The sequence below is a fragment of the Cuculus canorus genome, chromosome 2 (genome assembly GCF_017976375.1).
Source record: "Cuculus canorus isolate bCucCan1 chromosome 2, bCucCan1.pri, whole genome shotgun sequence".
NCBI classification, from domain to species: domain Eukaryota; kingdom Metazoa; phylum Chordata; class Aves; order Cuculiformes; family Cuculidae; genus Cuculus; species Cuculus canorus.
The window spans coordinates 80,918,340-80,942,837 of record NC_071402.1 but is presented as its reverse complement, the minus strand read 5'-3'; the positions used below and the strand labels follow the sequence as shown (position 1 = coordinate 80,942,837).

The following is a 24,498-nucleotide window of genomic DNA, read 5'->3' as shown; positions in this document are numbered from 1 at the left end:
GCACAGGTTGCCCAGGGGATCTGTGGATGCCCCCTCCCTGGAAGTGTTCAAGGCCAGGTTGATGGGGCCTTGAACAGCCTGGTCTAGTAGGTGTCCCTGCCCTTGGCATGATTGTTGGAATTAGATGGTCTTTAAGGTCCTTTCCAACTCAAACCATTCTGTGACCGTATGAGTCTCTGTTTACAGAAGCATCTATATGAGAATAAACTTCTAAGAATGCCTGTTCAGAAGTAAGAATACTAGGCTGGGTGAAACAAGATTACTTCTTTTCTTGATTTGTTCCTCACAGTGAAAAGAAATAATACTGTTAAGGATTCATTAATTGGTGAAGTTCAAAATCATGAATGCTGCATCCATTTTCAGTCAAGAAATAGGAGTAATGGCAGTTCTCTGTCTTAGAGACTTTTATGCCACTACAGATGTTCATTTCTTATAAAGATCAAATGATAGGCAAGTGGGATTTCCCTTATGAAGTGTATGTCCTTAATTACACAATCTAGAGGAAAAAAAAGAAAAAAAAATATGTATCACAGGTTAACTTGCAGGCCTTTTGCTCAGGAAAGATAATATCGAGTAAGGCTATATTTTATAGTACTTTACAGTACTTATGGTCTGTGGAACTAAAGCTGTAAGAAATAATTGCAACAGTATTCCTAGGTTTAACTATATTCATAAGTTTTGTTATTGTCATGTAAGTTAGTGAAGTAATGTCTAATTTGTAATCCATATATTTTTACCCTGTTTTAAATTTTCTTCTAGAATCATGATCTCATTATAATGAGTATTTAATTGAAAGTATCATCTGAAAAATGACAAACAAAATTAAATAATGAAAACGTTATTGTTTGGGGTCTTAGGTGTCCAGAGCCTCACTGTGCATTTGGTTTTAAGAAAGTATTCATTAGGTTTGCTGAAAATATCTTTCTAGGGTGCAAACTGATATATTCTTTAAGTTCTTCTAAAAACCTGAAGTTGTTCAATGAGAAACATCAAGATATTCTTTGTTTAAGTAGAATCAGAAAAGGAAAAATCAATTGTAGCATCCCTGAACTTTAGAAACTCAAGGATTTTTAGTGGCATTATAGTCCTTTGTGACTAGTTCAACCCTGCATTTGATGAAGAGCAACCTATAATAGAAAATAAGAGGAAGAAAAATTATGCCTATAGCAGAAAAAATATAGATAGGAGGAACCTTGAGCCTCGTTTTCACATGGAACATTTTAGTATTAACTCTTTTTTTCTCTTACATAATAAATAATAATAATAATTTGAGTAGATTATCTGTATAAGAAACAAAGGAAAAATGATGGTAGGTAAAGCAGGTAGCTAAGGAAAAGAGCATTTATAGTCAGCCGCTGTTTTGTTCACACCACTTCATCTTAAAATCCTACACAAACCAGAGGCCAGTGTTTTGAAGAAAGGGTGTAATTCATGAGATAATACCATAATTCATCTAGGCTTAGTAAATTTGCCTAACAACTCTACCTGTCCTTGCCTTGGTTAGTACGTGGCTTTGATCAACAGGTGTTTGATGGGATTTTCATTCCTTTTTATTATTTTGCCTTCTCTTTAACAACACCAGACTTTTTTCATTATAAGATTCATTTTATTTTTCCTTGTTATATAGATGATTAAGTCATGCTAATGCCATCTATACAAACACAGTTCCTCTGTGTTGATGTTTAAGTTTTTTTTCCTTTGTCAGGTGGTTGTAAAGAAAGTATTTAGGAGCAAAATTATTTATTTCCTTGTTCCTCAAAAATGAATTATTTCTAAGGGAAAATCCAGGTTTTAAAGATGTCTTCTTTTTTTCTGGTTGTTATTAGCTCGGGGAAATCCTTTTCCACATTAGAGTTATTATAAACAACCTGACCTATAGTCAAAACGTGGATGTTGCTACTTAGCGATGACACTAGTAAGTCCTCACAATTTCAAAATAATAGAAAAGTAGTTAAATATGGTTCTGTATTCTTATTAACATCTTCTGAATTTTTTTTCATTGTGTACTTATGAGCAAATTTACTGTTAATTGAATCGGTATTAATTGGTAATGTTTCTAACTTATGGGCCCTTACTTTTAATTTCACGTGACACAAGACAGCAGAGCCTGCAAGGAAACGAGGAAAGGTTTTTTTCTTTTTTTTTTTTCCTATTTTTCCTGAAACCTGTAAATGATTTCCAATAAGACAGTCACTACCACAATGACAAGAGTTGAAATTACATGTGTCCATACTTCATAACACAATGTAACTGACCCAGTTCTGTGTTTCATTAAAAAATGGTTATTAATAAACTGTTTTGTTGATGGGTTTGGTGTTTAGGGTTTTCTTAAAATAATTTTTCTTAATACAGGCTGTGTGGCAGGGATTTCCCTTAAAGAAGCTAGGGCTCTAGATGCCACTGAAATTCAAGTTCTCTGAATACTAGGGTGCAAATTTGTCAGTTATTCTTCACAACCTTGTACACGGTCTTGTAGGAGGATCTGTTCCATGATCTTCCCAGGCACAGAACTACAGACCTGTCAGCCTCACCTCTGTGCCTGGGGATATCATGGAACAGATCCTCCTCAAAGCTATGCTAAAGTACATGGAGGGCAGGGAGGTGATTAGTGGCAGCCAGCATGGCTTCACCAGAGGCAATTCCTGTCTGACCAACTGAGTAGCTTTCTATGATGATGTAACCGCAGCAGTGGGTACGAGTAAACCAACAGATGTGATCTACCTGGACTTCTGTAAAGCCTTTGACACAATCCCCCACAATGTCCTTCTCTCTAAATTGGAGAGATACGGATTTGATGGGTGGATGATACAGCGGATAAGGAACTGGTTGGATCATCATATTCAGAGAGTAGTGGTCAATGGCTCAAAGTCCAGACGGAGAGCCGTGATGAGTGGTGTCCCTCAGAGGTCCCTACTGCTGTTTAATATCTTCATCAATGATATTGACAGCGAGATTGAGTGCACCCTCAGCAAGTTTGCAGATGACACCAAGCTGAATGGAGTAGTTGCCACACCAGAAGGACAAAATGTCATCCTAAGGGACCCGGGCAGGCTGGAGAAGTAGGCCTCTGAGAACCTCATGAGGATCGACAAGGCCAAGTGTAAGGTCCAGCAATTTCAGTACACAATGGGCGATGAAGTGCTTGAGAGAAGCCCTGCAGAGAAGGACTTGTGGGTGCCAGTTGATGAGAAGCTCGACATGAGCCAGCATGTGCTCATGGCCCAGAAGGCCAACCGTATCCTGGGCTGCATCAGAAGAAATGTGGCCAGCAGGTTGAGGGAGGTGATTCTGTCCCTCTATTCCTCTCTTTTGAGACCTCATCTGGAGTATTGTGTCCAGTTCTGGGATCCTCGACATAAGAAGGAGATGGAGCTGTTGGAACGGGTCCAGAGGAGGGCTACAAAGATGATCAGAGGGCTGGAGCACCTTCCCTATGAGGACAGGCTGAGAGAGTTGGGCCTGTTCAGCCTGGAGAAGAGAAGGCTCAGAGGAGATCTTATAGCGACCTTCCAGTACCTGGAGAGTGCCTATTAGAAAGCTGGGGAGGGACTATTCATAAAGGCTTGTGGTGATAAGATGAGGGGGAATGTGTACAAACTGGAGAGGGGCAGATTTAGACTGGACATTAGGAAGAATTTCTTCACCATGAGAGTGGTGAGACACTGGCACAGGTTGTCCAGGGAGGTTGTGGATGCCCCATCCCTGGAGGTGTTCAAGGTCAGCTTGGATGGGGCCTTGGGTAGCCTCGTCCAGTGGGATGTCACTGCCCATGGCAGGGGGATTGGAAGCAGATGATCTTTAAGGTCTCTTTCAACCCTAACTATTCCATGATTCTATGATACACATTTGTGCACTATGGAAGTAAAATGACAGGGGAAAGTAAACCTAAGACTGTCAGTTTGCATGTGCAAAGTGTTTCTTATAGAAAATGTGGACCTTCAAATATCTAGAGGGACTAGACTAGATCCACAGATTTCTTTCAATCTAAGATCATTAAGAATAAATACCTTATATCTTTCTTAAACTGCTGAACAAATACAGATACATACAGTAATGAAATTGTGGATCTGAAAGCACTGTCTAGAAGAAAACATCAGATTTCAGGTTTATGAACAAATACATGAGTAACAAAGATACCAAATATACCAAAACAAACAAGCAAACAACAAACCCCAACCAAGATCAGCAGAAAAAGAACCAGGAAAAAACTTAGCAGACTGAGGTAATTGGGCATTTTCTCAAGTCTCAGCAAACACCATAAAATCAATAAATCTTATTAAATATTCCACCTAATCTTGCAGTACAAAGGCATTTTAATGGTTTGTGCAAGATTACAAACAACTTTTAAATGTGTGCTCTTGCTCCATGAAACAACGTTGGAAGACTTGTACTTACTTAATGTATCTAAATAAGAAAAAGAAAGATGTCAGTATGAAAGAAAGGATCTGTTTTGTTGCCATTTTTCACCTAAACACTGATTAAAAGATAGGTCATTCAAGCAAGAGTTATTTTTCCTGCTGTCACTCCATTATCTCATTTTCAATGAACCATGAAAATGTTATAGCACTCGGATGAAAATAGCCCTTGGATGAAGAGACATCAGTTCAGCTTGAACCTTGCAAGTCTCAAAAACTGTTATCAAAATGAGCAATATGAAAAATTATATAAGACTGCTTCCTATTACTGTTTGAAAAAGTAATATAAAATCTTCAAGTTAAGTCCACTTTGACTTACAAATATTATAAATCGAGATCTGGCCTTAATTATAGTAGTGTGATTATTTTAATTGAGTGAACCTGAAATACACAGTCTCATAGCTCTTAAAAAATCTTACATGATAATCTAATATACCACTTGTTGCATCTTCTGGTGAATGCTGGATGCCTTGTTTTAGTTTCTGCAGTATGCAGTGGCTTTCATCTGTTCTAACTCATGTGTGTGTGATTATATGCACTTTTATTGGTTTTTGAGAAATACTGATGTGAAGAACTTAGAAGTAACTCTTGTCAGAAATTAGTTTCCTGACTTCTTTCTGACTTGCTACATTGCTGGTTCATGGGTATGAATGAAGCTCTGATTAGTTTCCTTTCTACTTGCCCTGCATTTGTTTTGGTTTTATCTGCCTTTTATCACTTACATGGGAATACCACCTTCATTATGTTTTTTTCTGCATTGTATTAAGGTTTCATATGACACAATCATCTTCTAGAGCTATGTTCACTTAGTTTTCTTATTCTTGCATACTCTTCAAGCAAGATGTGGTCTGTATTGCTTTGTTTTAAAATAATTTGATTGTGTTGGTACAGATATAAAAATTATAATAATTTTAAGTAAGGACTAACTCACATGAATTATAAGATAAGTATTCTAAAGTGAAGATGAGAGAATCAATACTAATGAAGATAAAAATGCAAAGGGCAATTTGTTTCTCTAGAAATATGTTGCTTCCTTTTAAGTGAATAATAAAGTTATCACTTCTGAATCAAAAAAATCTTTGTTGTAGTAGTATTGATTTTTTTTTATTACTTTTTTCAAGGAACTGACACTTCATGTTTTCTATTTCTAACTAATATATATATAAAAAATCTTACAACTGTTAAACATTTTCTGAGAAAATGTATAATATTCTACAAATACTTGTGACTACAGGAGTTTTTCTCTGATTTCTCTTTATAACATGCACTACTTCTTCACTGCTTATATACTCCATGTGCACTTCTAAAAATATATAATGGTTGTCAAGAAGCACATTGACATTATGCCTCCTGCATTTTACATTGTTGTAGAAATAAAATTAAAACATAATACCCTTTTTTTCCCAAGTTTTCCTCAGTAAATCAAACATTATATTGACATGTAAGAGTGGGAGGTATAACAATTCAATAGCCACTCTCAATACATTTTACATATCTTTATAATATCATTCTTTCTCTAGAATTGAGTACATTTTTTTTTAGACTCTTGAAAGTTTGTGGTAAATGATGTTGACACATTTTATTTTAAGAATTCGTGAAATCATAGTTGCATACACATCTGTTGAAAATCTGCCATGGATTGCCTGAAAGGCATGGTTTTATATAGTGCCCTATTTATGAGCTTCCTTGCTGACTGCATTTTAAGAGAATGTTTCCCTGCACAGATGACATTCAGTTTTCTAATTTGCTTTTAATAAGGTAATCCTTTTCAGAGATTTATTTGCTTAAGATAATGAGGTAGGATTATGGAGGAATTAACTGCAATGCTATTAAGTTTTTTTCCTTGGGTCTATCCTTATGCTTTCAGTTTGAAAGTAAGCTGAGATTTATTTTTCCTAGGCTACACAACAAACTGAAGACCAGAAGACAAAAAGGCAGCTGAAGTAGTAATTCTTTGGAAGAATTAAGACGCCAATGTCTTTGAGGTATGTATGTTTTGGAAATGTTGTTAATTATTTGTTAATTTTGCTGCTGTGTATAAGAGTAGTAGTGAGTGCTTTTGAACATTAGTGACGTTTTCACATCTTCAGATGTGGCTTGGTTTGAAATGAAATTCCAAAATATACTTTATTTCCTCTCTTTTTTGATGAACATGGAGAATTAGTTTTAAATCTGCTTCTGTTTTGCCTGAGACCATCCTTATCTCTAGAGAATGAAATATACCCAAATACAAAGTTAAAAAACCCAAAGGATCTATGTTCTTTCTGACTTCACAATTACAGCTTTCTTCATGTAGCATAGTTACTGTGAAAAATTTCCAAATAAGGATGTTCTGGAAAATGACATAAACATTTTTCATTTTGTATGCAATATTGGTGGCTTTGTTTTTAATAGGTGCAAGAAATATTTATATGGAAAAACATGATATAGTAATAAACTACAAATAACTCAGTAGGGGAGACAATAAAAAGTGTCAGTAATGAGGATACACTAAGAAAATTGATTACTGCCTTTCCACGAGTTTAAAAATAGCCTATTTAACGGATTCTCAATTACCACAATTGTCTGAAGTCAGTAAGTGGGATTCCACTTTTATAAATGTACCAGCAAATATTGTGGTGTGTCAGTAAATGGAGTTTATGTTTATTTCTTTTTAGATCTAGTTATCATTTAAACAAAGCAAATAATGGCCTTCGTACAGTCAAAAATTTGGGCTCAGAAAGCATTTTTTCTACTATATTTGGGAAATATTTGCGTTGACATGAACTTTTCTGGAACTCCATTCAACTCTAGTTTTCCCTTTCCTCCAATACATTGAGTTTCAAAGAACAAGATTTTTTTTTTTTTCTCTTAGAGGGCGCATATTCTCACAACAGTAATACCCAAATTCAACTGTCTTTGATTATTTTAATACTCATCTGAAACTCTCTTCTTTTTTGTATCCCACCAGCATAAACTATTATCTTTTCTACTTTCTTGTCAGATCTGTGCAATTTTGCTCATGTTTGACTTGAAAGACCATATAGATGTTTCGACTAGTGACATTACAGCCATCTCATAGGTTATTAAGTTATGCAGATCTATAGTGTGATACATATATTTTGTTTAAAAAAATATCTTCAGCTTAAAAAAAACAAAAAACCCAAACACTGTCAGTTCCCTCTTATCTCAAAGACTATATTTATTTCACCTTTTTTAAAAAAAAAACTACATACCTACCCAAGACTATTGACTTCCCAGATTCTTTGGTTTTCCTTAGATATTTAATAACAGGTTTGAAGCCTTTGGGGTTGAAAAATTGAGTTCTGTAAACTATCTTTGTATAGTATTATCCACAATGAATATATTCCAAGCATCTTTTTTTTGCCTCCTTGCATTTGTAACCACTCTTGTCAAACTTGTTTCTTGGAGAAGTAGAATTTGAAGTACTGTGATAAATGACAATAGAGCAATCAGCAAATATATTTTCACATTTATCCTATTATTCTCTTGATAAGACACTTAACTTTTATGTTGGGAAAAGGGAATTTAAAACTGTTGAACTTTTGATGAAGGTCTACACATATGGCAATGACATCTGAGAATGATATTTTTAGATAAATGAAAAATCTCCATAGCTTTTTCATGTCTCCCATTGTGACACATACTTGTTCCTTAGGGCACAATTTGTCTCGCAGATTGTATTTGATTTGTACGGTAAGGATAGGAGCTCATAGTATCAGTGTTAAATACATGTAGCCTTGAGTAGTATGGTAAAGTAATATTTTTATATTAAGCCATTAGAAAAAAATGTTTAAAGAAAAAAGGATCTCATTTTACTGGGTCTGCAAAAGCAAGGCACCAAGCGTAATAATTTATAATATTTAATCATATTTTTAGCTTTATATGTACTTGTGAAGTGGGTATATTTTTGCCTAGTCTGATAGATCAATGTTCCCAAGCAGTTTGTATTATTATATAATTTTTAAGCCTTTATAAAGTTTTCATTTTCCCTTATAATTGTAAAACACCAGGCAAAATGCAATGTGTTATGAGGAAAAACAAAGAAGCAAAACATACCTGCCCTTTCTCATTCAAATTGCCAGATTATTTAATTGTGTTCAGTTAAGTATTTCTGTAATTTCAGTTATGTGATGGCCAGGTTACTATGTGTTTTCAAATGGATTTCAAGTGGATTATAAATCTGCAGTTCAACATTTCTGACACTTCAAAGAACGGTGTTGTGGTCAGGTTGCCCAAGTGACTTCATATTACTCAGTAATGGTAGTTTTCACGGTAAACCGTCCTTGGTGGCAAAGAGGACTCTGACTTTCCTATATGAACACCTTTATGTTATATAATAACCAAAGTAAGGGAGAGAGAATTTTTGTAGCCAAGAATTGTTCTTCTGAGATCTACATCTATCTTTCCTCAGAGTCTTCACATTAAACTTTAAAAATAATTGTATGATTATATGAAGATGTACTTCAATAATCTCACACAGTGATATAAGCCTTCTTTAGTAAACAGTGGAAGCAACTAGTAAAAAAGTTCATGGTTATGCTTTCGGAATAGTCTGCCTTACTTATTTAATAACTCTGAATGAAATAAATAAATAGAAACTTGCCAATGCATTTAAACCATACTTGTTCCTAATTAACCTGATGTATACACTACTGTTGGATTGCAGAAATTCTGTGCCTGAGTGAAACTTTCACATGTAACTTATGCATCTATTTTAATTTATTCCATGCCTAATACTCCAAGTTACATTTGCCAGTTCCAGGTGGTCAAAGAACATAAGATGTGCACTGAAATGTAGAGCTTTGAGACTCTCTGGACACTTAGACTCCTCTTTGCGTGATGGTTTTTGATATTCTGACAACTGTAAAAAGCAGAACTTGTGAAGAATGGAAAAAATAACAAACACAGTGATTTAATAGTGCTTCTCTAATTTTTAACAATTATCTGATCTCGTCAGTGATTCCATGCATGTATTGTCTTTATACAAGGTTGTACACGCATAAAGCAGATGTATAGTTTTGCTATGGTACCAAATGCATATTACATTCAAAATTTTGATTACCTTCTTTATGTCTGTTGGAAAATCTGAAATGGTAAATGCAAATAGAAGTTTCAGAGCTACCTTATTGCAGACATATATTTATGATGGAGCTTAAGAAACTCTCACTCTTCTTGCAAGGTCGAAATACAAAACTGAGATTCGGTGTTGTGGGGTGCTGGCCTCACTGTTATAAAGAGATAAATGAATTGCCTAAAAAAAAATGGACTTTTAGTCAACAGTACATTTTAGCCTCACTTAGCACCATGAGAATCATCAACATTTTACTTCCCTGAAAATTCAGAAACATTGCTGAACGTTTTGAGTGTTTTGTCAAGTTACGCATAAAAAAACTTTAAAGCAAGAAGTTGACTGAAGCTTATAAAAAAGCTAACTTCAATTTTGGATATATGAAAATCAAATATTCTGAGCTTTTCAAGGTTTTCTACTCTGAAAATAATTTTAGAAACTGAAAAGATATTGAGAAAATCTGTGCAATCGTTCTTGTTTAAAAGTACAAGGTGGTTTTTATGTCTTTTGTTAAGTCAATGTCAGCTTCACAAAGCCTGTGTACTCCCTTTTGGGGTTGTAAAGAAAGTTGTTGGATATTTACCAGATTGCTTTCCTATGTGAATTCAGTGGCATGTGCTTTCTGCTCTATAACTAAAGCAGTGGACCTACAGTTGAGTATCGCATATGAGACATAACGGCACGAAGAATCTGGAAGAAGGGGAAGAATTAATTTTATTTATCACTTCAGTCGAAGGAAGTGACTTAAGATTCCTAATCAAAATGGCCAAGCTGCCAACGTGCCTGTGCAGGGCAGACATACGTGCTTGCTGGGGCAGCAGGGCAGTGGGTACCCACAAGCCCGGGGAGACGTGCCCTCCCTCTCCTTCCAGGCAAGCACAGTCCCACTGCACTGGGGCAGAGGTGATAATGCACCAGCTATGATGTGGTCACTGCTGCAGAAACCATACCCTTTGAAGCAGCTTCAGAGAGAAAGGTGGGTTTGTTTCTTGCATGCAAAGCATGCATTAGGTGTGATCTAGGCAGCATGGGGTCAATCATTTTGTATACAGGACTTTCATAACAATTGGCTATTTCTGGCACCCGCTAACCTGCTATTTATATTTACACAGTGTTTGACTTTGTTTATAAGAACTTATTTAAAATCTAACAGGTCCAAAAAGACACTGAAGTTCAAGCTTCCGTTACCAGTTTTCTCTGGATCTTTATAAATCAAAATGGCTATTGTTTTTACCCCTGCTAGTGACATTCAAGGAAGTGAACAAAAATGCATATGCATTTTTTTCTTTCAGAACACACAGGAGCACAGGTTAACGTATTTCACTAACAGCACTTGAAAACTAGGACTTAAAAATATACAAGTATCATTTTTAACCCTGAATTTCGTTTTTATGAGTTCTGTTAATTCTGAGGATTTGCTTATAATATGAATTATTTTTCCCAACAAATATTTTATTGTGCTCATGATATTTGATTCTTGCTTCTTCTGGTTATATTTAGTATGTTCTGGTTATAATTAGTGTGTTGAATCTTCATGAAACAGCTAAACAGTGCAGTATAGCTCAAGAAAATTAAGATTAAGAAAGAACAACTCTTCAGCATAAAAGAGTAATTGGTATTTCTGTTTCTTACAGTAAATTTAGTTGAGTTTTAAAAGATAGTCAAGTTCAAACAAAATAACACTTAAATTAACCTTAAAATTGCCTGAACAGGAATACAGACTAGCTTTATTTCTTCCAAATAATCCAAAATTACTGTGTTCAGATTTCACCCATGCACAGTAGAATATTTTCTTCTTTTTTTTTTTTTTTTAATGGATCAGGTTTTTAATGATGAAGCTGATCAATCCCTGCTCTTGAGTTAACATCCTAGCCATCTATAGATAGCACACAATTAACTTGAGGAGGGAAGGAGAAAACCAGGAAGGAAATATGTGCGATACACAGAGCATGTCTCTGTGTTCTGTATTCTGTGTCAATTTTAATGGGTCTGTAATTAGGTCACAGGACTGATTGATATCAGCACTTAGCTTTCTGGGTGACATCACCCTCTCCTTCATTCCCTATTAGGGATTAAAACTTTGATACATTGAAAATTCTGCTTCCTGGACAGAGAAAAATAACTAATTAAACCAGTCATAAACTTGACACTAGCTGAATTATTTACCAGTACAGGAGTGAAATTGAGACTAACAGGAAGGAAGAGAATAGAGAGCATGTGGAAAGAGCAGAGATATACTTGCAATCCATGTATGTGAAGGAATTTTGTTTAAAGAAACAGTGACAGGACGAGGTTTGGACATGAACAATCATGAATAAAATGATGATGCATTTCAAATCCATAGGCAGAAAAAGTAAGGCAAAACATTACCAAAAGCTTTGACATAAAGCAAGCAGACAACTACTATAAAGCGTGACCAAATGCATGGAGATTATGGCATGAGGGGAGAGCAGTGAGTGGCCAGAGAACATGCTATTCAAAGAAAGATTATCAGATGGAAATAAAAAATGAAAAGGGTGCCTTATACATATTTCTCTATATAAAAAGCACATAAAGGCAGCAAAGGACACAGCTTAGAAAGGTGCTTCTTAACTCAAAAACATCTGCAACAGACTGAACATAAAAGCTTGTTTCTGAAACTATATATCCCAGCAGAAACTTTTAACTCATCTTTATAAAATGTCTTACAATTGAGTTGCTGTACAGTGCCGCTGGAAGACCTTGATGCCATTGTTAGTAGTTTTTATTATTTTGTTGTCAGGGAGTCCGTCCCATTTTTCAGACTTTCTTTTACTTGTTGGGGATATTATTTGCCGAATTTTAGTTTATAAGATGAAATACTTAAAAACATTACTGTTGAGACTTTTAGGATTTGTTTATTAAAAGGATGAAAACCTGAGGATATGTATTTTTCTGATCTTGTGTGTTGAGATATATTTGTGCTTGAGAGAGACTGCTGGCTGGTATAAGATGACCTTTACTTAACAGAGGACTATGAGGAACTAGGTCAGACATGGCTATAAGAGTGCGCAGCTGATCGTTAGAGCAGGCTGCAGCAACACAATAAGTGTCTGGCTGTGAGAACAGAACAAAACAAATTTGTTAAATTTTGTGGTGCATTACACTGGTGCAAGAGACAAGCCTCAGAGATTTCTATTACAGTTGTGAGCTGGTACATAGTTCATACACCAGAAGCATAGATTCATTTATATTAGAAAAGATCTTTAAGATCATTGAGTCCAATTGTTAACCTGGCAATGCCAAGTATACCACTAAACCATGTCTTATGTGCCACATCTACACATCATTTAAATACCTCCAGAGATGGTGACTCAACCACTTCCCTGAGCAGCCTATTCCCATACTTCATAACCCTTTCAGTGAAGAAATTTTTCCTAGTATCCAATCTAAACCTCCCCTGTCACAATTAGAGGCCATTTCTTCTTGTCCTATCACTTCTTACTTGGGACTTGAGACTGGTGAGTTATGAAAAAATACTGAGTTTGTATTGGATGATATGTGGAGGCTATACTACTGTCCCTGGGCAGCCTGCTCCAGAGCTTAATAACCCTTCATGTGGGCTATGTATAAAAGGTTTTTCGTGTTTTTGATGGTTTTGATATACACACATCCGCAGTCAGTTTACTGTTGCAAATAGGCTTTCAAATAAATTAGGAAAGAGAGTGGAAATAGTATTTTCATTCTATTTCATACAGGCTTTCATCTCATATACCTGTTTGCCATTTGTAATTTCTAGGCTTCATGCAATGCACTGACTTTCCTTTTAAGAGCTTTTCTTTCCTTTAGTTTTCAAATTGTTTCTTTTGAGAGGTCTTACTGTTAGTTTTGTTTCATGAAATAGCAGGGATGTCCTATGAAATTCTGCTACAGTAATATTCCTGATAAAATGAAAATCAAACACATTGGTTCAATTTAGAAGCACTAAGAATAGGCTTAATCCAAGTCTGCAAGCTCTAAGCCAAAGTGTTATAGAAGCTGTAATGAACAAAACGAACGGTTTAGTGGCACCTGATCCTACAGCTGAAGAAGCAGAAGTTAGATGCAAAGTGTATCTCAGAGATTTAAAACAAGTGGCTGCATTCATTTGATTGTTAAGGATGGATTCATCAGAATATATTTTTCCCTGAGTCTCTCCTTTCATACTCACCTTTAAAGTAAGACTGTATTATGTGAGCTAGTGGCTCAATAACCAATCTGAATGTATCAAATCTCATGAGTTGTAGTCTTCCTCAAGTAGAGGGAGAAAAAGCAGAAACAAATTTGAGTAAAAATCTCATGCTTAATGAAATAGTTTCTTTTAAATTTGCATGTGTTTCTGAGCAATGTTTGTCTATAAATCATTGGTATTAAAAAAAAAAAAAAAAAGTGACTACTAAACAACCTTTGACAACTCATATAATTGGTCATTAGCCAGAGGTGCTTTCTTTTTACTTGCTTCCAGAGTCAATATTGTGAGCAGAAATTCAGTTGTGAATGAGAAGACAGCTACTGCCCAGAATTTTCAGCTATACAATATTTTGAAAGGATAAAACAGAGATAGACTTCAAACTTCATGCAGTCTAATGAAATTGATATAAATATTTGGAGATTTCTACTTTACACTGATTGTGGAGTGTTTGACTAAAATGTCACCTTCACAAGAAGAGCTAGACAGGGCTCACTATCAGTTCAACTCCTGTGACTTTCAGGATTATATAGGATAACTTAAAATAAAATAAAACAAAAAGAACCCCACATGTTTTTTCTCAAATGTTTAAAACTTGTGGGCTAAAAGATGTCACACTCTCATCTTCCTTTGCTTTTGAAAAACATGCGTGGGTTGATGGTGAAATCATTGATCCTTGACAACCACCAGTAAGTATCTTCTCAGGCAAGGTTTTACTTTTCTGTTACAAACCTTTTAATTCAGAAGACCTTGCACCAGAATTTCGGAAACAAATGAGGCAGTCAGCTACTTTCAGGTTTGTTGCAGACTCATGCAGGTGTTTCTTTGTCTGTAAGTACTTGTCACTTTTTTAACCACCTTCTATAGCAGTTGTTCCCAACCTTCTTTTTAAAAGGATCTTCACTACTTCCTTCCTGAACTCGAGGCTCCTCATTAGCCCTTCTTCTTTCCCTGTCTCTGAGGACTCTTTCCAATACTCCACCCTCACTCCCTTCTACTAATGTTTCTTCATTATGTCCTTGTTGCTGACTGGCCGATATCAGTGCAGCTGTCCAAAGTGCAAGTCCTAGCACAGAGGTTTTAGCTCCGTAGCAGGTCATAGCTTTTCTGGACACACTGACTGACAGCACACTTTGCTATCATTAGGACTATTTCTTCAAACTCATTTTTCTATTTTTTCCATGTAAGGGTAGATTCTGAAGTAATCGTCTGATTTCACATGTACTTCCATTAGAGTTCTCTTACATATATCTTAAGTTATCTCTCCTATTTCCAATGAAGATTCTTTAGCTGAAAAAATTCACTGAACATTTTAATACCCTTCTTTAATTGAATGAAACTGGTGATCTTTTAATGAACACATTGATCTAATTTTTTTTTGTGGATAGTTGTAGTGAAGAGCTACTTGTGTTCATTTACATCAGACTTTTCCAGAGTACATAGAGAATTTTAGCTCATCGTGTTATAGTTCCCAATTCAGGGAGCCTGAACTGGGAGACCTTGTGTTCAGCCTTGCAGTATTCTGGGTGGCACCAGTGAAGTAGTTCTTGGTATTTGGAAGGTAGAAACCAGTGACCCAATTGCATAAATTCTTGTCGCTCTTCTTTGTGCCACTGGATTCAACTGGACCTCATGTTTACAGAGGTGCAAGCAGTTATGCAAAAGTGATTGTTTTCAAAAGCAGGTTCATACATCATCCAAATTTGAGAAAAATGCATTATGCATAAAGGTCTAAGATTCTGTTCTACCATTGATAGGCATATATAATCCCTAGTTAAAAGATTTATGCTGATCATTGGCAGCTGATATGATACTGCATGTAAATTGGAGTTGCTGAATTCCACAATAAATAATTGTTATTGGGATCATTCCTAATGTGATGCAAAATTGTTTTTACTTTGGATGTTTAGAGTAAAATTAAAAAAAAAAAAAAGTAACTTATCAATAGGTGAAGTGCATGTGTTTTATATGTTGTCCAAGATGATTTATGCATCATCTTACAATTGTGACTGTGTTGGGGGAAAGGTTGAGAGTCCATATTTTTGGGAAGACTGACCATCTTAATTTTCAAAGGTAATAAGGGAGTGGGTTTACACAGACAAAGTGAAAAGCATGGGCAATAACAACACATTGCTAAATGTTTAAGAGTTGATGTACAGGATTTAATTGAGAAATGAAAGGTCAGTGACTCAAATGAGAGTAGAATGTAAGCATCCCCAAGCAAGCACCCACTCAAGGCTTTCTATACAACTAATTTTGCTGTAGAAACATACTTACACTGCTTCTGTAATCAAGCTGGCTTATGTCTTTAACAATACTTGACAGCTGATAATTGACAGCTGACTGAACATTGCAGCTGGAGATTTTAAAGGGAAAAAAAATAAAATCCATCCATCTCAGAAATCTTTTGATAATGTATTAATTACTGTTCCCAAGAAACTTGCAAATAACATTTTTTAAGTGACTATGTATTATAGGTAAGGTATTTGCCATGTCCCCGTTTCTTTCTGTTGGGATTTTTAGCTTAGTTTGAGAACTTACAGCTTGTTGGTACTCCAAGCAAAATGCAAAGTCCTTCCTAGTCCCCACTCTCCAACCTGCAAATTGCAGAAAAAGAGCGTTTAGTTTAGAAGGGAGCAGAGTTTGAAGGAAACATATCGTGACCTATTTGTTTATATTAAATTAGTTGATTATGGAGTATTATCTATATATATAGATAACTTCTAATGACGAGAAACAACAGAGTTGTGGTATCAAAAACTTTTTATTAGTATTTGTGTATTTTAGGCAGTTTTACTTTAATAAGGTCATTCATTTTGGAATTTGACGCTAACTATGATGATCTATTCAAGTAGATTTTGTCTTTAAGACAGGAACTTCTATACATTGCAAGTGATACAGAGTTAAATAATTACACTATAAAGCATAAAACAAGTCAAATGAATTGAAGGCCCTGCACTCAGCATCATTGTTTCATTTTATCTCATGTGAGGTACTTTGGATTCCTTAAGTTCTGGTGTTTTGCTGTAGTATGTACTGCAAAGGCAAGAAAAAGCAAAAAATATACCTGTACCAAGGAAAGCTCCTGAAAGCTAAATCTGCTTGGTGAAATTATTTCTTAGAAATTCTCTATTATTCTGTTATTAGAGAGATATCTGATTAGCTTATAATGTCCAGGCTTTCCTTTTTGTGGTACATTTTGGAACAAAGTAACATTATCCTCCAGCAGTATCTTCATCAAGTGATCTGAAAATTCTGTCACATGACATTTATAGATTGCCTGCATGTTTTGAGTTTTGATAGATTACATTACCTACAATCTACCTTTCAGAGAAGAACAAGTAATAATTTGGTCACACTTGCAGAGTCTTCCAAATCCTAACAGTGTTTCATTCTGTTTGTTCTTAATAAATTAACTTTAGCAGTTCTGGAGGAAAAAGGTTGAAGCTTTGAACACTTATTATTCATCTTTGACATCTATGTTTTTCAAGCTCTGTTAAGGCTGAATAGAAGTTCATTTGCACTCTTTTTCATTTAGTAAGTGCTCTCATAATTGAATGCAGATCCGTGTAATTTAGTGGTAGAAAAGGAAATTCATTAAGGTTCCTGACTAGGAAAACAAGTTAACAGAATTGCAAATGTTATAGAAATTCAGCTCCTGCTTAAGGTAAATTAAGCCTTAACCACATTCCTGTAACCTGAAGCAGATTGCTTAAACTGTGATTAACAAGAAATTTTAAAATTCATACACATCATCCATGTACACCAAAAGCAAAAGCAAACATACGTTTATTAAATCAGTAGAGCTGATAAAATTGATGCAGATTTCATGCCTTTTGTAAATTTTTGCTAGTTTAGTTGTATTAGGTATAAGATTAATATTATTGCAAATACTGATGAAACTGTCATGGACTTTAGGCTACTTCAAATACTACTTTCCAAATTAAAATTCCTAAACTGAATTGAATTAAGAGACATTTACTTAGTTTCTCTGGAAAAACAGGATGCCTTTGGTTGTTCTAGTGCCCTAACTGATTTTTCATCTAAACTGTCACTTTCAGGAAGTTATATAAAGCAAAGGACCAGCAAACTTTCCCTTCAAATTCAGTGAAGCTAGAAGTTCACTATCAGTTTTAGTACTATATGGGGAGTATAAGTATCTGATTATAAGGAAACATAAAGTCTCACCTTACTCTCTTGAAGTTAACATGCTCATATTTACAGACACAAACTGGAACTGTGACTCATGATAGCTGAGTTTGGTTCGATTCTGCAACTTTAAACATATACTTAGATACAGCCGCATGAAAGCAACATGCTTTTCATCTAACTCTTGCAAGTATTTTCTTACCATTTTCATAGTATTCCTCTGGTGATCCCTTTCAAATATATTTTGGCAAACAATTAATACCTAAAAGTATCTCATGCTTCCCCTGTAAGGTGAAAAAGGACATTGAAAATCTGTAACAGGGATCCACTTGAAGTGCTACAAGCTTACTCTGTTCAATAATGTCAGCTTAAATCTAGGACACTCTTTTATACTGTACTTATATCTCAGTTATGTTAACCCTTTGGTTAACCATTTTTTCTTGATCATTTCTACATCAGCTGAGTTTACAAATTTTTCTTTAAAAAAAATTCTCTGTCAAGTGTATGCGTTACTAATAAGTATGGACTTAGAGATCTGCTGAGTTATTTCAACTGACCTGATGATCTGTTCTGCAACACTGTGCTTGTGTCCATATGCCTGTGCATAGGTGCTTTTGCTCCTTGGCTACTATGATTTGGCAGATCTGGGGGGGCAGAGAGTGAGAAGGAGGGCAAAGAGCTCTGGAGGTTGGACTAGGTGGAGTTCTGGATGTCCCTTCCAGTCTAAATGGCTCTGTGATTCTGTGGAGGTTTATCTCTGTGCAGTAGCACTCTCTTAAGGTATATACAGTCTCAATTACATGATGCTAGAGCATGTGACCAGCACTGGAACATTCCCTCCTTCCTCTACCATGTTCTGGGCTGTGTCCAGCTTTTAATGTAATGGCACTGAAAAAATTTTGTCTACCTTTCTGTTCACCACTCTTTTCTGCAAAATATCTTTCACTAGGATAGCCTTCTATTTTTCATTTGAAAACAAGCAAACAAACAAACAAACAAACAAGCTGTACCTGAGTTCAAATTTCATTTCTGTCCTTCATTTTTTTTAAAAAAAAATATCAGATAATGGAAAGTTTTCCAAATCAAGGACAGGAGATTTTCTCTCCCTCACATTCCAAACTTCTTTGTGTTGTTTGGACTGTAAGGCACCTTCCAATTTAGATATGTGAATCTCATTAGCATGCTCTTTATATTCTTTTTCAGATCACTAATGAGGAATTTAATTAAAACATGACCTAGCACTCATCCCAGCAGTGTTCACCAGACACCTCTTTTTGACATGATACATCGCTGTTTTTCACTGATCTACATTTTTAAATACTAACCAGTTTTCAAAGCAGCAGTAAGCAGAGGTGAGATACCACTTAATTAGGGACAACTTATTGAATCATAAAAAAAAAAAGAAATATAAAAAGGTCTTCACTGAAATAAAATTAATAGAATTGTATTCTGCCTGTCTTTGTGCAATGGCCTTCTTAATAAGCTACGAAAACCTACTACCCCATAATTCAGGTTCAAACTCAATGACATTCTATTTTTTGTATTAAGAAGATAAGAACAATTAAAGGCAAATATTAACTGACAAGCTCTCGTCAGATTTTTCAAAGAATTGTGTCATCAAGGCCTAAATTTACAGGTCTTCACTCTGAAAAATACTATGTGGTAGCAGCACTGGAGAAATTGGTATTGGAAGAAGTGATAAAACGTTATTTCACTGATTTGACTGTCTCTCCTAGTAATGTAATGAAGTTGGCCACTGTTCACATACTGTTTCAGGAGTTCTCATTATGCAAGGAATTCCCTTCTTTTTTTTTTTTTTTCTTTTTTTTTTTTTTTTGCACATCTATTAGTGCCCAAATCTCTTTACTAGTCACAATGAAACATAAAGAGGATAAGAAGAAGAGAAAGTGTAATAGAAAGTGTACAGCAGGGTCAACTAGGACAGGTTGCCTGGAGCTCTGTCTATTTGAGTTCTGAGTATCTTCAAGGATGTCAATATTTCTGCAAACTGTTACGGTGTTCAGTCACCCCTAGAGTGAAACATTTTTTCTTAGGTTAAAATGTAATTTCTTGTACTTCAGTTTGTGCCCATTGTCTGTTTGTCTGTCACTGGGCATGGTTGGGAAGAGCCACTCCCTGCCTTCTTTATTGCATACACGCACCCGCACCCGCCTTGCCAGGTATTTAGGGTGTATTGATCACTGAAGACTCCATTTGGTGATATCAATGGGTGTTGCTCAGGGCACCCTCAGTTGTCCATCTCCACGTGGGGGAAGGAGGGACTGAAATGGCAAAGGGTCTGTGTGTGACTGTGCCCCTGTTGGAGCACCAGTTCTCAGATGCAATGGATGGCTCAAATGATGATAATGCCTATGCTTTGGAAATCTGCTTGATCTTGAATTATTGGTACAAAAGTTTTCATGAAATATTCCAAAACATAGTACATAAAATTGTTCAGAGTATGCTTGTCCTCTAGTTACTATACCTAACCATATATAATGAAGCATGTGGTATCTTTACCACTCCTATACCTCAGAATATGATAAGTTTATTTTCTTAATTTTCTGCAGGAGCCACATTGATCATGTGTGGTGGATTTTTTATTCTGTTACATGCTGATAGACCTCCGGGAATTTTAAAATTATTTTTCAGTGATTTTAATGAGTGGATGGACTATTGTACCATGTTTCACTAGAACTGTACCTACCATGTGTTTCCAGTGCCGGTAGTCCCTTATCTCAAGAAGGAATGATATAAATAGGGGTGAATTTAGGCAGTTTCATTTGGATAACAACTTGTTAATAAGCAGTCATTTGGAGTATTGAAATGATAAGATTATTATTAACTACTGAGACACACTGTAGAAAGAGGAGATATAAAGCTGATTATCAAGACATAGTTCCCGAAATCAAGGGCTGCTATAGTATATTTAAGAGAAATAGTTGAAGCCCTTCTACTTGGGAAGTATAAGCTTTATGGTACTTTTGAAGCTGTTCAAGTATGATTTCAGAACTTGAATTTTATGTTATTTTAGAAGCCTGTTTTATTAACATTATCCCCTAAGATACACAAAAAACATCCTGTGCAAAGATGATAAAGTGGCACAAACATTCTTTCAGGAGCAAGGCAGATCTGGAATGTTCACAAGATAATGTACATAGCTTTTTTTTTGGTATAATAATAACATTTCATGAATGCCATTTAAGAAATGCACTTGAACATCAGTTTGAGCATCAGCTTTCTGTCTTTTAATGAATAAAATTGTGTAATAGAAGAGTAATTGAAATGTGACAGTATGAATAATATCTAGCTCTTTACATCATTTATGTAACTTCGCCTATTATTTCCAATTGCACTCTATATTTTGGAGCTGTTAGTATCTTTCATTCTCATATGAAAGTTTTTTTTACCTTTTTTTCCCCTCCTCTAACATCTTGCTGAAGGTTTCGAGATTCAAGTTTCTGTCTTTCTGCTAAATAAAACATTTTTAGAAAATACTCTTCTGGCATCATTTTTCAGGAAATGTTGTGTGTTGTGTGATGAGGCTTAAATTAAATCTGGATTCTCCACTTGTGAAGAAGGCAATTGCTTGAGATGACAGAAATGTAGCCAGCTATGTAGTGAGAGAAGAGAAAGATCAGACTTTGAGTCCAAAAAGTAATGCTACAAAACCTTTAAAATGCTTAAGCTAATTATTCCCTCCTCAAAAAAATCTTATATGAAGTATCAGTATTATTTTACAATTCATATGAGATTAAGGCCTATCTTTAAAAATAATGATGGCAGTTTGAAATATCAGAGGGGTGACCTTTCCTTTGTGCTATGCACCTCAAAAGCTATGTACTTTGAGAGTGATTGTGAATGTCAGTAATAAAAACTAGACTGATCTTACTCAAGTTAGGCAGTAAGAATAGAAATTCTTTGGGTTCAGTTCAAGTATATTTACCTGAGACAAAGAAGATTTTGTAGTTCTTGATTCTTCATCCTGTGTCTAAAACAAGCACGTGGATATCTTTGTTATAATGTCTAAACAGTAGACCTTAGAAAAAACAAAGTTAGCGTGATACATCCTTCCATGAGGTAACCCATCAGCCTGGGTTGAGGCACAAGATGTTTATTTCAAGTCAATAGCTGGCCTCTGGCTTACTGTGTATACGTTTTCCATTTCCTCTTCCAAAAATATTTGAAATACATAACTACCTAGTTTTATTTCATGTGGTTTGTTTTTTTATCCAGATGCTCTACAAATAATCAGCACGTTTGTTCTAATTGTATGTGTTTGTTCTAACAGAATTGATCCTAGGCATTTCACTTACGTATATAATATTGTGTCATGTTTGCGCCACATGATATGCAGCAAATGATAGATGAGGAGATTGGAAATACTGTCTCAGTAATATTTATCATCTGCAGTGTATAATCTCTATTGCATCTCATGAAAATCTCCTTAAAATGCTACTTCAAGTGTACCATAACATTGGCTGATAATTGTGTTAGCAAAAACACGGATAAAAAGAGAAAATGAAGCTCATGTACAGATTCTTCTTTCTTTGAAGGATCTTCATGTAGAAGAGCACAAAACTGGGAGACTTTTTGCTAGGGAGGCTAACGTTCAGGTAGGCTCACATTCAGGTCATTTCATGTTCCTGCACAAGTAAATCGCTGAAACTTCTACCAGTCTTTTCCCTCTTACATTCTAATAATCACAATGACTAATAACTCTTGAAGTGAGTCTTCCTAGTGATCATTTGTGATGGTCACTAGACTTTAACATAGTTCATCTACATAGATAAATAATATAGTAAAGACAAATAGCTTATTATATATTTTGGTTTTGATAAAAAAGATTATACTGGGCTTAAGGCAGCAACATCATCTTTTTTCTTGCAGGAAAATTATTAAATGAAAGTGCAATAAATTTGAGTGCAGAAATTCAAACTAAGCTATATCTACTAACAACTGATTTATCGGTTTCATTCTTTTGGGTTTTTTTGTTTTGTTTTGAAGTAACTCTAAGGATGTGACTACTGTCTGTACAACTTTTCCCACCTTAGGCACAGTTTCTGTTCTAGTAATGCTATAGTAATGAATATTGGGAACCATTGCTGAGGGCAGAACTACCTGATTTGAAAAATGTTGCAGTCTGGATGAATGAGCTAAATGTAAAGGAGTTAAGTGCTGGTTGTATGTAACATCTAAGCTGGTGGTGCATTTTACAGAAGGGTAATGAAATGGGACCAGCTGAGAGTGGTGTGACAGAATCACTACTGAGTAATCAGTATTAGTTCATATAAGAATTTCATGACAGATTTTCTTTCTTTCTTGGTGCTCTGTGGTCCATGGTGGGGGAGGAGGGGGAGTAGATATTGAAGAAATGCATATAAAAAACTGGGTACTGTTCTTATTGTAATTTTGTGCTCTTATTTGTGTGACTTCCAAACAGTAGCATGCAAATTAGCAAGTATATTGTAATCATGTATTTAAAATGTTATTTAATATTGAAATTATTTACATAAGCATACCATTTGATAATATTAGGATAGTCTAAAAAATTTAGACATATTTTTCTGATTTTATGTAAACTAGCTTGACCAGATTAGCATGGAGTGTGCAGCATGTACTACATGCGGTACAGCCAGAATGATCTGTGTTTTTCACCTACTTGGCTTTTAGTGCCCAGTGATTTATTTTTGTATCCTAACAATTACATAATCTTTGTAAAAGCTGTCAGAATGTGATTTTAAAAGAAAACTAAACTTCTCTGGGTGTGTTGTTTTCTTTATGTTAATGAATAAGTTATTTAGTGATCACTTTTTGGTCTAGTTATATGCAAAACAATTTTTTCAAATTACTTCTTCCCTTTCCTGTATAACCTTTGTGTGGACATGTTTGCCTTTTCATTATGATTGTAGTTCATTTTTGTCATCACACTTGTACACAGTAACTGCAACAGGGATGTTTGAGTCACACATGCCAGAAAAATTAACTACCCCTCACGGACATTAGCTGTTCGAAGAAAGCTTATTAAACCCCTTCTGCATACGAAAAACAGAGGCACAGATAGGAGAGGGATGTGATAAAATACCAGAGAAGTTGTCCAAACTGCTTTGAATCATGGAATCATGGAATGGTTTGGATTGGAAGAAAACATGAAGATTATGTAGTCCAACATTCCTGCAGTGAGCAGGGACATCTTCAACGAGATCAGGTTTCTCTCTGCCCCAACCAGCCTGGCCTTGGATATTTCCAGGGAGGGAGCATCTTTCACCTCTCTGGGCAACATGTGCCAGTGTTTCACCACCCTCAGCAAAACAAATTTCTTTCTAATATCTTGTCTAAACTTCTCCTCTTTATTTTAAAACCATTGTGCCTTGTCCTATTGTTACAGGCCCTGCTAAAAAGTTTTTCCCCATCTTTCTTTTATGCGCTCTTTAAGTATTGAAAGGCTGCAATAAGATCTCCTCAGAGTCTTGTCTTCTCCAGCTAAACAACCCCAACTCTCTCAACCTCTCTTCACAGGTGTTCCATCCCTCTGATAATTTTAGTGGCCCTCCTCTGGACCCTCTCCAACAGGTCCATGTCTTTCTTGTGCTGAGGGCTCCAGGGCTGGACACAGTATTCCAGGTGTGCTACCCAAGATCAGTGTCTGTCTTCCCAAGGGAATGATCTCTGCTTAA

The 24,498-nt window shown here is 35.5% G+C and overlaps 1 protein-coding gene across 7 annotated transcripts in view; it reads left to right on the top strand.

Annotated features, from left to right (window-relative positions):
* The window catches only part of CDH18 (cadherin 18), a 557,226-nt gene that overhangs the window by 214,515 nt on the left and 318,213 nt on the right, over positions 1 to 24,498 (top strand). For 6 of the 7 annotated variants that reach the window (XM_054059856.1, XM_054059852.1, XM_054059848.1 and 3 more), the window contains exon 3: positions 6,315 to 6,400. The gene's annotated coding sequence lies outside the window, so the exon portion shown is untranslated. Of the gene's footprint in view, positions 1 to 6,306; positions 6,401 to 24,498 lie in introns of those variants that run through there. The other variant, XM_054059851.1, reaches the window with a different exon arrangement.